The sequence below is a fragment of the Danio rerio genome, chromosome 20 (assembly GCF_049306965.1).
Source record: "Danio rerio strain Tuebingen ecotype United States chromosome 20, GRCz12tu, whole genome shotgun sequence".
NCBI lineage: Eukaryota > Metazoa > Chordata > Actinopteri > Cypriniformes > Danionidae > Danio > Danio rerio.
Window position 1 is genome coordinate 26,136,132 of NC_133195.1, and position 13,224 is coordinate 26,149,355.

Here is a 13,224-nt window from a genome sequence, read left to right on the forward strand (position 1 = left end):
TAATTGTGGCTAGTCAAAATGGACGTTGGAAAACTAGTCACAGTGGCTGGTGATCAAAAAAAGTTAATGTAAAGCCCTGTATATATATGTATTTTTCTCAAAGAATGTCACAGCCTTACAGAAAAGCGTGCATAGTTCCTTTAATCAATGAGGTGAGAAAACAACTCATTCTAAAACATACTTATAAGCAATGCTATTAGCATGTGCAGTGTAACCATCCAAAACTGAGAAAGAACTTATGCACATTGCATATTTGTGAACACAATATAAAGACACACATCAGTTAATTGCCAGAGAACGCTCTGCACTACAGTTCAACAGATGTCCAGAGGCAAACGAACAAAACAGAAAGCCAGAAAGCTCTTCCTATATGAGAAATGACATCAGTTGTGAGGGTGTGTATGTCTTTGTCCTTGACTGGGTCTGTTTAACAGCGGTTAGAGGACCTCCATCAGATTTGGGTCTGGATAATTTGTACATCGACTGTGTACTGTAATACACAGAGAGCATGTCAGCTTTGGAGCTCATTCGTGCCTTTGGGCATACATTGATTTGTGTGTGTTGGAAATCTTAGCTAGTTCAAAAGCCAAATGACATGAATGTGTGCAGGAGGCAGATGTCAGAGAGAGTTTGTGACCGTGTCTCTGCAGTTGATCTAGTTTTTTATTGTTTTCTTCAGCTTTTGATTTACAAACAAATGAAATCCATATTTCAAACACACAGTACTGGAATAAGGATGACGTTTTGGTTCAACTGTGTGTTCAACAGATGAAGAGAGGTTGACGACACATCAGAGACAAGAGAATATTAAGGGAACTGTAAACTACAGTATGCATCTGCTATATAACTCAGAAAGAAACAACCTTAGGAGTGGAGGTCTTTGAACACAAACTTTCCCAAAGTTGTGCATGCATTTCACCATCACTAGCCAAATAGATGATAGTCTCCTCATTAATGCTTGTGTTTGGATTGTTTGTCAGATTAATGGCTTGTTTATTTAGAGTGCAATGCTAAAGTGTTGTTTGCTTAACTTTCATTATGCAGCATCTTAGTGTATCCGGAGAAGACTTGAGTTTGTTTTACTTTGTGTTCTTTCTTTGGGAAAATTTAACAGTTGCCATGGAAATTGGAAAAGCATCTTGAGAAGATGCTGAGATAAACTTTAGAAAACCTCTGGAGCAGAGGGATGAGAGTCAGATGTTTACATTTTATGTCTTCGCACACTATCAAGACTAAAAAGATCACAAAACAACAATATGTCAAAACTGTGTTGACCAGCCTCAACACTGGGTGTGAATTGTGCAACCCAGGCTCATTCTAAAAAACGTACGTCTATATACATTTCTAGAGACTACTGAGTACATCCAAGGAGCTACATTTTTTTGCAGTTTTTGCTTTCATGAATCCACCAGAGGCCACTGTGTACACTTTTTCAAATCTTAAATTTCTCTTGCAAGTGCCGTTTGCGCCTGCTGTTCTTGCATAAACCCACAAGAGGCCGCTGTTGACTGACTGACTAATTGACTGACCCACCCTCCGTCTTCTCTAAACCCAATCAATTGTATGGATTGACTTGCCCACCCATTTCCCTAAACCCAACCAACAATTTTCAAAAGCAATCCAGAAAAAAAAGCCCTCGTCTGATTTTTACCACGTTTTCAGATTTTACCACATTCTCACCCTGTTATTAATTTGTTTATTTTATTTTTTGGCTTTTGTTTTTTGTATTACCTGCTTTCTGGAGCCGTTCTATGTGCAATATGCCCTCTTGTGGCAGTTGCACATAATTTTCAGTTTTGTCGTGCACCATGGGAGAGAAGTTGATTCTCGCAGTTTTAGAAATAATAGAGTGCAAAAAGAGCCTTTAATCTCTATGCGTTCACCATGGTTGAATGAATGAATGAATTAATGAATACCAGAAACTCATAGACCACAAAAATTTGGAATGTGGAGAAAACTCCACATTAATAATACTTTTTGACTTTTATCTGATTCAAAAAATAATGAAAAAACCTCCTATTCCTCATCTCCCGCACGCATCTGCTTGGACAACACTGGAAAACATCATATCCGGTCGGCCAGTCGCATACGGTCTTGTGGCAGGAGTTCAAATATTTCAACGGATCCACAGCTCAAATTGGATCTGAATGTTCTGCATACGGAGATGATCGGAACTCCACATAGCTCCCGGACTACTCTTCATTGGAAATGAATGACTTCCAGTCTGTCACTTGTTGTTTGTCGTGTGCAGAGGAAAGGCAGCTTTAGACCTTTTCAACATATTTTTCATGTTTGTCAATAATCATAAGTTAGATCAGGTCATGTATATGGGCATTAAACTGCCTTAAAAATCCTGCCTAGGGCTTTTGATCTGTGTAAATGAAGGAACGCTGAATCACCACTTTTGGAAACATTAGATGCTTCTTCTGTGTTGTGTTTGTGTAAAGACTTGTCATCAAATTATAGTGTTTGAAAGTGGATTTGCAGAAGATCCAGAGCTGAATGAAAGGCAACAAAAGTTTGGTTTGCTTTGTTCTTTTTGGGACTTGGTTCACACAAACCTTTATTGTGTTTTTGTTTAACTTGCTGTGCTTAAAAAGTGTTCCCAGAAGTCTGCCTTTGAGTAAATAAAATAATAATAAAAATGTATACAAAATGGTTGCTACATAGGCTCTTTCTGAAAACGCAGCCCTATATACATTTCTGGAGACTGCAAAGTATGTAGCCAGAAGTACGTATGACTGCAGTTTGTCTTTAAAACAAACGCTATAAGGCAGTATGACACCGTTCCTTTTCTCGCTTACCAGCTGACCGCTTACCTCTGTATGGATGGCTTTCCTGCTGTTACCAATTGGTCCAGTTAGATTGCCATGTTCGTTGACTGACTCAGAGAGGAGTTGACCACAATTATGGGGGTTAAGTCTAGCAAAAAATGGTTCCAGAAAACAGATGAGACAAAAACAAAAGCCAAATAATAAAACAAACAAGTAAATAGCAGGGTGAGAATGTGGTAAAATCTGAAAACGTAGTTAAAATCAGGTGAGGGCTTTCCTTTTCAGTTGGGTTTAGGGAAGTGGGTGGACAGGTCCGTTAGAGCTTTTGAAAACACTATTGGTTGGGTTTAGGGAAGGAGGAGGGTGGGTCAGTCGATAGGTCTGTAAGTCAGTCATTCAGTAAGCCAGTCAGTGAGTTGACAGCTACCTCTGGTGGATTTACGTGAGAACAGCAGGCGCAAATGGCACTTGCAAGAGAAATTTGAGATTTGAAAAAGTCTACACAGCGAGCTCTGGTGGATTGGTAAAAACAAAAACTGCAAAAAAAAAAAAAAAAAAAAAAAACTCCTGGGACGTATTTGGCACTCTCCAGAAATGTAAAGTATATAGTGGTACATTTTCAGAATAAGCCTGATTTGACAAAACGCTAATAAATAAAGGGCGGCATGGTGGCTAAGTGGTTAGCATATTCATGTGGGCTTTCTGAGTGCTACGGTTTTCACAACAGTGCAAACAAAGATGTGCAGTATTAGTGAATTGAATAAACTAAATTGGCCATGTATGAATTGGAGAGTGTGTGGTGTTTTCCAGCACCAACAGTTGTACTCTCTGTGCTGCGTTGCGGCTGGAAGACCCTTTTTTAGTTGTTTAAAATGTAAAAACAAAAATGTAAACACAGCCTGAATCTAATCTCATTATCTGTCATCAGAACCCATTATCAGTATGGCTATTGATTTGATTTGATTTGATTTCACTTCCATTTTATGAAATACTGGATGCTGAATAAATGCACAGCAAATGTTCATTTTTTGGGTGAACTATCCCTTCAATTCAATTTCTCTCCAGGAAAAATTGGTCAAAAAGCACCACTGTGCTGTACACAAACATATTACCAGATATATTACCAGACACAACTTTTTTTTTTTTTACTTCTTTTTAGCTCAACTGTCATGAATGCACATGATTGTGGGATATTACATGCAGTGAAGGATACATATTTTAAACCACACTGAACTGAGCTAAACTGAACTGAACTTAAACACTAAAAACTGAACTACCCTGATCCAGTTACTATGACCATTTATGTGAAGCTGCTTGACACAATCTACATTGTAAAAGCGCTATACAAATAAAGCTGAATTGAATTGAATTGAATTAAACATAGCAATTATGCTTTTGTATATTGATCAGAGGAAGGTAGTCAGGATGTGACAAGATTCAGTGTTTCTAAGTTGCCTTTTGACCTTCATATATACAACTATTTAGTTTTCCAAACAGCCTATGTGTTACTATAAGCTTCAGTTCTTTATTTAAACATCTCACAGTTGTCTTGTTTCTAAAGGACTGACTGTGAAACATGAACACAGTAATTGGTCAGATTACTAAAAACAGAGAGGGCACTGTTGAGGTGTGGAACATAAAGTGTACACAAGATGTATGTAACAGAAGAGAATATAGTCATGCATCTCAATACTAACCTTTTTCTAATTATGAAATGGTGTGTGGATGTGTCTGTGCATCACCCTCTACCACGGTTTGTTGATTTACAAATGATTGGATGCACTAAAATGCATGTGTTTCTGTTGTTGTTGTGTAAGTGTGTGTTACTGGTGCTATGTGTACTTTCTGAGCTCCATAAATACCCCACCCAAATGTTCCACCTGTTTATGGGCTGAAAGACTGAGAGTCTCTAACTAACCATGAAGGTCTGTGAAATGTAACAATCTCTATATGCCACAACACGTCTAAACCTCACCCCAAATAAAGGATTAGCTGTACCGTATACAACACAATTGTGTTATTCTGCAAATATTACATGCCTGTGCTGGTTGCAAAAAAAAACTGATCAGTGATAAGGTGACCGTTTGCTTCTGTATCTTCTCGTTCGGTCCTAGAATGCATTGATGAAACAGGTGAAGCCATCTGTTTGACTCTGTTTGAGGCCAGGTGCTGTTTTTAGCTCTATAGACTATTCTAAAAAGGACTCGAAGGTGCTATTTCTATCAACTGTAGGCCTGCAGATCGCTGAAATGCAGAAAATGACTTAATGAAACACCACAATGTATTTTAACATAAAAGTTAAAGACTGGGAAATATTTCCAATGATGTTTAACAGGGCAATTACAGTTTTCACAGTGTTTCTTGTTATATATTTTTAGAGAAAGTCTTATTTTTTATTTTTGGTTGGGATAAAAAAATCTAATAATATTAATTCAGTAGGAAATTATTATTATTATTATTATTATTATTATTATTATTATTATTATTATTATTATTATTATTATTGTTGTTATTGTTATCATTATTATTATTATTATTATTATTGTTATTATTATTATTATTTTTTTTATTGTTGTTATTATTATTATTATTATTATTATTATTATTGTTATTGTTATTGTTATCATTATTATTATTATTATTATTATTATTATTATTATTATTATTATTATTGTTATTATTATTATTATTATTTTTATTGTTGTTATTATTATTATTATTATTATTATTATTATTATTATTATATAGTTTTTTATTGTCTACAGGTCTGATGACTTGCCTAATTCACCTAACTTGCCTAGTTAAATTAATTAACCCTTTAAATAGCACTTTAAGCTGAATTCCTTCTTGAAAATCTATTGAAATCTATTTTTCAAAATAACTATAGTAAAATATAATGTATTGTCATCATGGAAAGTTAAAAGTAATTAGTTATTAGAAATGAGCCATTAAAAACTATTATGTTTCAATGTGAATTGAAAAAATGATATTAAAAATTAAGGATGTCCAGGTCCAATCACATGATCAGAAATCAAACACATCTTTCTTGACTTCACACAGAAACAGCAATGCCGTATGACATCGCTTTGTTGCAGAGGCACTATTGGTTAAATGCCGGCAAAGTAGAACAGAGACAGCTTGAAGCGGAAAGCAGGAGTATGTCTGCGGTCTGGAGTTATTATAAAGTTGATGATGACAACATTGCCATAGCAAACATAGAGTAAGTAAACTTGGGATTGTCTGCCGGGTATTTTAAGTTGAGTTGCTGTTCGTTTTTAAATTAAATTATTCTATATTTACTGTTGAACTAAAGTCCAAAAGTGAAGAATTTATGTCATTTATTACTTGATTGTTTAAGCTACCCCACAGAAGGGCTCTGTTTGTGTTATTGAATGTTAAAATAAGGTGAATTAGATAAAAAATATGGAACATCCTGAATCTGTTTCTTCGCTCTTCTTTATTCTTTTTTTATTGTATTATAGAAGTATCGGATCGGGTTTTGATGTCGGTAGAAACTCAAAATCAAATGACTCGGACTTGAGGGCAAAAGAAATCTGTTCGGGATATCCCTATTAAAAATACACCTTTTAATATTATATTTATATTATGCACTATTTATTACAACAGTGTTTGCAACCTGTTTTATTGTGTTAATGTGCCAGTGAGAGGATGTTGGTAAGATGCCCGTTGGACTGGGATATGCTGGCATAGGCAGCAGCAGAGCTGAAACAGCAAGAAATAGTTTTTCTGTGTTTGGCTATTGTGTCGAACAGGATTCTAGAATAATACCCAGAATACATCGGGTTGCAAATCAGACCAGTTTATATGGCACATGGTGTTTTAAGGAATGTAAACAGAATAACCACTAAGATCACCCAAAAATGAAAATGTGCTCAAACCTTCATGAGTTTCCTTCTTCTGTTGAACACAAAAGACGATATTTTAAAGAAAGCTAAAAACCTGTAACCATTGACTTCAGTAGTAGGAAAAACAAATACTATAGAAGTCAATGGTTACAGGTTTCCAACATTTTTAAAAATATCTTGCCATAAAGGTTTGAAGCAAGTAAAGGGTGGCAGAATTTTCATTTTCAATGTTATTCTGGGTAATTTCTACATGCAAACAGTAATAAAAAGTCAAGAAAAACTGACTTACTGACTTTTTATTAATAACAAAACCTACTTACAAGAGTCTTATAACCTACATTTTACAGTTTATCACACTTGGGTTATTGTTAAGGATATTAATTATGAATTATATTATATGAAATAAAGTATGGTTTTAGAGCTTTTAAATGACAATTTGCAATAAAATGCCAGATCAAATGTGTCAAGGGTTACAAAAGGGAAACAATAACAGTAAAAATTATATTATATTATTAAATATTATATTATATTATATTATATTATATTATATTATATTATATTATATTATATTATATTATATTAATTATATTATATTATATTATATTATATTATATTATATTATATTATATTATATTATATTATATTATATTATATTATTGTCATGGTTACCAGCGATCCAGCCTGTGCAGATCGCTAACAGACTACAAATCCGCAATTACACAAACTACATTCTAAGAATGCACCACTCACACACACCTGGTCCTTATTCAGTTGATAACACTGAGAGCTGCTTATGAACTGATTAGATAGACTTTAAATGCAGCGCACACGCACACATCTCTTGGCTGAGTCTTGTATATCTGTCAAGTTAAAATGACGACGCGTTTTCGTGGGTAATTACATTACGACGTGACTTTTCATTGCCGACCTTCACTTTGTTTGTTTGTTTTGTTTATGTTGTTAGTCGCCTGGATCAAACACCTGCCTGCTTATTTATTATATTATATTATATTATATTATATTATATTATATTATATTATATTATATTATATTATATTATATTATATTATATTATATTATATTATATTATATTTTAAATAAAAGCTTAAACAAACTTTGGAGTTAAAGTTAAAAATAATGTGCACGCAACACTGACCTCTATTGACCTCTGGTGTTTTTAATTTCTTTATTTTTTATTCAAGAAACTGTTGCATGGAAATGTGGTAAGTCAGTAAGACCAGCCGTGTAACTTTCTTCAAAAGATGTCTTCTATTCACCCCTGAAGACTGCTTACTCAAACTATAATTGATTCTCATTTTCCAATAAATCTTGAATTCAACTCAAGGCCAGTTCAAAGGAGGAGATGCAGGGTGAAGTCAATGTTGGAGATTGAATCGATTCCCAAAAGCGAGAATGAATAAGTGAATGAATGGTCTGGACATATGCCAAAAGGGTAGAGAGCCATTGAGCCTTTATTCACAGTTACAGCCTTTCTCTCTCTCTCTCTCTCTCTCTCTCTCTCTCTCTCTCTCTCTCTCTTTTCTCTCTCTCTCTCTCTCTCTCTCTCTCTCTCTCCTCATGTACTCTTGTATTACAGCCTCCGCCTCTCTCTCTCTTTCTCTCTCTCTCTTTCCCTCTCTCTTTCTCCCCCTCTCTCTTTCTCTCTCTCTCTCTCTGCAGACATTTGTGTGCTTCAGTCCCTGTTTTACCCACAGTGGCAGAGACATGTGTGAGTGACTGAAAGAGCTGGAGCTCTCAGGCTTGTGTAGGCATTGAAAGAGACTGTGAGCATTTCTTACAGACAAAATCTGCATGTTCAGTCAACACTGGATTTACTTTAAAAAGCAAGTGAAGCATAAAGCTTAGGTAAGTTCAGCTGAACTTTGCACTCTGAAAAGTTTCAGAAATGAGTTATCCTTTACCTGCTTCTGCTTGCATCATCTTTAAATAAATAGAAAACAGATCTATTTTATTTTATTTTGCACATTTGTTTAATATTATTTATTAATAAAGATCTGACCAATAATTGAGTGTTTACGATTTAAGTTTTCTGTTCTGATAAGTAACATTTATAGTAACAAGTAACAAGTTTATATTTTATATATGACATTTATGACAAATTATTGTCAAGTGCTTATGTAAACATGTTTAATGGCTCGGTTTATCTGATACCATGAACACTATCTTCCGTTTTTATCTGTGTATGGTGTGCTTAATCTGTTATGGCACTTTTATCAGCACTGTTGATAAATCGAGATTTTACAGAAGTGTTAAAAATGCAATATGACGATTTTTTTTTGCAATAAATCATATTATTGTATATGTTTACGACAGAGTAAATACAGTGCTCAGCATAATTAATAAATAAAATACACCCCATTTTGAAAATAAATGTTTTTCTCCATTTCTCAGTGAATATGAGCAATGTATTTTGGTGCATTTAAACAAAACAAATTTATTAAACAGATATATGTATTAAATAATATTTTAGTCACCGAACATATTTAGAAATTGAAAGATAATACAATTAAATTTCAAGTAATTTTTTTTTTTTTGCTTCTCTTGATTTTTCCTCTTTATTAAATTTCTATTTAATATTTTTCCACAACGAACTACGAATCTACAACTTTTGTTAGATAAGCTCCAGGTTTGTCTTCAGTACTGACTAATATAATGTATGTGCACAAATATATGATTGTATAGCCTCCTATTAAAAATAACAGTTTAAAAGAGAGATTTGTAAGGGGTGTACTTATATATGCTGAGCACTGTATATAATAACTCAGATGTCTATATAATATGTCCTATTTCATAGTTCTATTCACATTTTATTGGTTTCATTCCATTTATTAATTCTATTTGCTTCTCCTGTGCCGTATTTAAGATGGAAAACACTCTTTAAATTATTTATGCTGTTTTAATACATTATAAATAATTTTATACACAGTTTGTGTGTGTACTTGTTTATGTCATTCATGGGCACACATATTTGCATAATAACATGGGCATGACCATATTACACTGTTGAGTTGTTTATGAGGACATGCCTTGTAATTTAAAACAGTTTACAATCATATATAGCAAGGGGATTTTGATAATTAAAAATTTGTCACATGCTTCTTGTGAGGGTTGGGTTTAGGGGTAGGGTTTGGGTATGGCCATATAATAAGCATTTTTACAGTATAAAATACATGACACCTATGCTGAATCCCCATAAATCACAAATACCAACCTGTGTAATGTGTTTAAGTGGTATAATTGGTATAATAAAGTGGCCTAATGCTTAGGGAATTAGACTTGTAATCAAAAGGTTGCAGGTTCGATTCCCATTCCTGAATGGAAATGAAGATAGGAGGAGTGAATGAGACAAAATGAACCTAATTGCTCTCTGGGCACTGGGAGCTCCCCATTGCTCTGGGTGTGTGTTTGTGCTTTCACTTCTCACTCATGTGTGTGCTTGAATGGAATGGAGTAACTATATTTGACAATACTTTACTCCATTAATAAGCATTTTAACAATTTAAAATACGCCTATGCAGAGTCCTCATAAACCACAGATTCAGGTATGAGTGTGTTTACAAGCACTTTGAAGCTAATTCAGCTGCTGCAGATTCATCTATCAGTATTTCTATTTGGGGCATCTCTTGTGGTCTTCTGCTTCTTGGTGTTCCTCTCCTGGCCTCTGACCTTTAGCATCTGACCTGTGATGTCAGATGTAACCAGGCGCAACATGACTCCACTGATTGCACTCCTAGACTTCAGCATTTGTCATGAACTTCAGGAATCGGTTTACACACATGCACACACACTATAATCTAGCTTGATCTAATTGACACAGTTGTCTTTTCCTTTTTAAAACCTCCATCGTAAGCTTTGTTTGGCATCAGACGTGTAGCCAACTCCCATGGCTGTCAGGTTGTCTCCAAAAGCCGGTCAGTGTTTATTTCTGGCTCCAGACTTTGTTTCCTGTGTTTCTGAAGTGTCATCTGGCCTGATGTCAGTGACATGAAGCATATTCTTTCAAAACACATTCAACAGATTTACTAACAGATCCGCTTGGATTTTAGCTCTCTCAAAACGCCAGCTTCAGCAGAAGCCAAATCAGATTATTTCAGATCTTCATGCATGAAAAGAGGGAAAGTAGAAAAGAAAGGTAGAAATAAGGAGAACAAAAGTGGATTTACTGTATCCAGCAGCATAGATAAAAAGATGAAGCACGTTTTATTATAGCTGAAGAGGTTAACAGAACCACACAGAGACCCAACATCACACAATTCAACTTACATTCACATAAAGTCCAGGCCTGTAGCCAGCCTGGTGAAAGGGGTGGGTTTTTTTTTTCTCAAAAGTGGACCTTTTTGTAGTTAGTCACCTCATTTTTTTATTTAATTATAAAATTTAAATACCACATTAAGGTGACATTTTAGGCTATATTTTTAGCTGGATTAGCTTGTCGGATGGTCATCAACCACACATTTTGATGTACTAAACATATTTCTTAAAAATTTAGAATAAAGAAATATGACAAATATTTATCTTAAAGAGCCCATATTATACATGAAATAGGGTCATATCCTGGTTGTAAGGGTCTCCAACAACAGTCTAATATGCATGCAAGGTCAAAAAACACTTTCATGGTCTTATAATCTGCATTTATTTTTAGCTAATTATCCCAGCGACTCCTGTATGAATCGTCCAGTGATTCATTTGTTCCCAAACCCCTCCTTAGCGCGGAGCTAATCTTCGCTGATTGGACCGATGACAGTCTGTCGCGATTGGTCGACTGCCTTCAGTCAGAGAGGGAAATGGCCAATAGCTAATCAGCAATTTAAAAAGTAATCACAGTTCATACACACTCGATAGTGTAGACGTGGATTTTAGCTGCCACACTATGGCGAGTGGATAGTGCCACGGATAACCGAACGAAGGAGACAGTCGTGTACTCGCCATACCACACACACACAAAAACACACACACACCTCCGGATGACAACGCTCCCGCTTCCGCCCGCACCCGCCAGGTTTTAGCCTGAGAACCCGCTCCGTTTTCTGCCCGCCGCGCCCGGTCCCGCTAGAGCGGAGAACACAACCAAAAATCACCCAGTATACAGTCCAGACAGCCAAGCTGTCTGTATAAACACACACACACAGCACAAAGCTCGTTAGTTCGTTCGCTCTCTCTCTCTCTCTCTCTCTCTCTCTCTCTCTCTCTCTCTCTCTCTCTCTCTCTCTCTCTCTCTCTCTCTCTCATACGCGCGCGTGCGCACTAACACACACACAAGCACCACGCAGACTCTCTCTTTCTAATTCGCATAGCAATATCCGTGATATTGCTAGACAGCCCGCTCCCGTCCCAAATTAAACCCGTTACCGACCGCTCCCGCGATTTATTCGGAAATTTATTCCCGCGGCTGTCCCCGCGCCAGATTTCTGCGGCGCGGGAATAAATTTCCGAATAAATCGCGGGAGCAGAACTCTAGCACGGAGCTCCATAAACAAACAGCACGCGTCGCGTTTTTAACGTGACTTTGCACGCGATAAGATAAAATATCCAGTTAACCTGATACAGTACACGCGGTTACAAGTAACAAATCACAACTAAATACATTTGCAAGCTAGAATAAACGAGGCAACAACTTTAACCGCACGTACTTACACTTGAGAAATGGAAGAAACCCATCCTGACGTCCATCAGTTACTCTTTACTGATCCTTCCTTTAACAAACTCAGATGAAGTATTCTTTGTAGCATGTAGCTTCCAGAAGTTTCCAACTGCTTGGTTATAATGCTGATGTTTCATCTTTGGGTAGAGACTCAATATAATGTCCATCTGCAGTGTGACTTCAATCGACCGGCATGTTTGTGTGCGTGTGTTTGTGGGTGTGCGTGTGTTTGTGGGTGTGTGTGTGTGTGTCTGGGTTTCTGCGTCAGAGGGCGGGGCCTCAGGTTTGAAATCTCCCGGGTCTGCGCGTGCACGTGAATAACTTGGTTTCGTTCGTACGTCATGGCGAAACACCTAATGAGTCGGTATCAAGGCGACTCGTTTGAAGCACTATGAGTCGACTCTTTTATAGATGAATCAACCGTTTTAAACACTGTATTCTTACAGATTTAAGCCTTAGCTGGATACTTCACTTCACTTAGAGCTGTGTTACACACTACATGGAGGGGAATTTTCAAAAACCCATAATATGGGCTCTTTAATACAAATTTATTACATCATATATCATTAGAAAAAAAGTTTTAAATTAAAAACTATAGCCTAAATTTTATTTATTAGGCAAATAACAAACTGGCCACCACAATCACCTTTCCTCAATCAGAATTAAGCCATTTGAATAATAAAAAATTTAAGCATAAAATAAACAAGAAGGCTAATAATTCTGACTTAATTTAAGACACAAGATTCAGAGAATCACAGGTCAAGTAGGGAGATTCTAAAAGACCAGCTTCTGCTTTAAACTGGACTGATTGAATATCTACAGTTAAATAGCTACTATTCAAACATATACAGTCAAATATAAAATACAGTAAAACACCCTAAATCTGTTGAAATGCGTTGATATGACGGTGGTTGAGTTTGCA

General features: G+C 35.9%; 1 protein-coding gene across 11 annotated transcripts in view; it reads left to right on the forward strand.

Moving 5' to 3' along the window:
- Positions 1 to 13,224, forward strand: part of palld (palladin, cytoskeletal associated protein) — a 150,885-nt gene that overhangs the window by 35,616 nt on the left and 102,045 nt on the right. For 5 of the 11 annotated variants that reach the window (XM_017352596.4, XM_073934095.1, XM_073934096.1 and 2 more), the window contains exon 1: positions 8,336 to 8,506. The exons of the other annotated variants lie outside the window; for them this stretch is intronic. The gene's annotated coding sequence lies outside the window, so the exon portion shown is untranslated. Of the gene's footprint in view, positions 1 to 8,335; positions 8,507 to 13,224 lie in introns of those variants that run through there. 11 annotated transcript variants of the gene reach the window in all.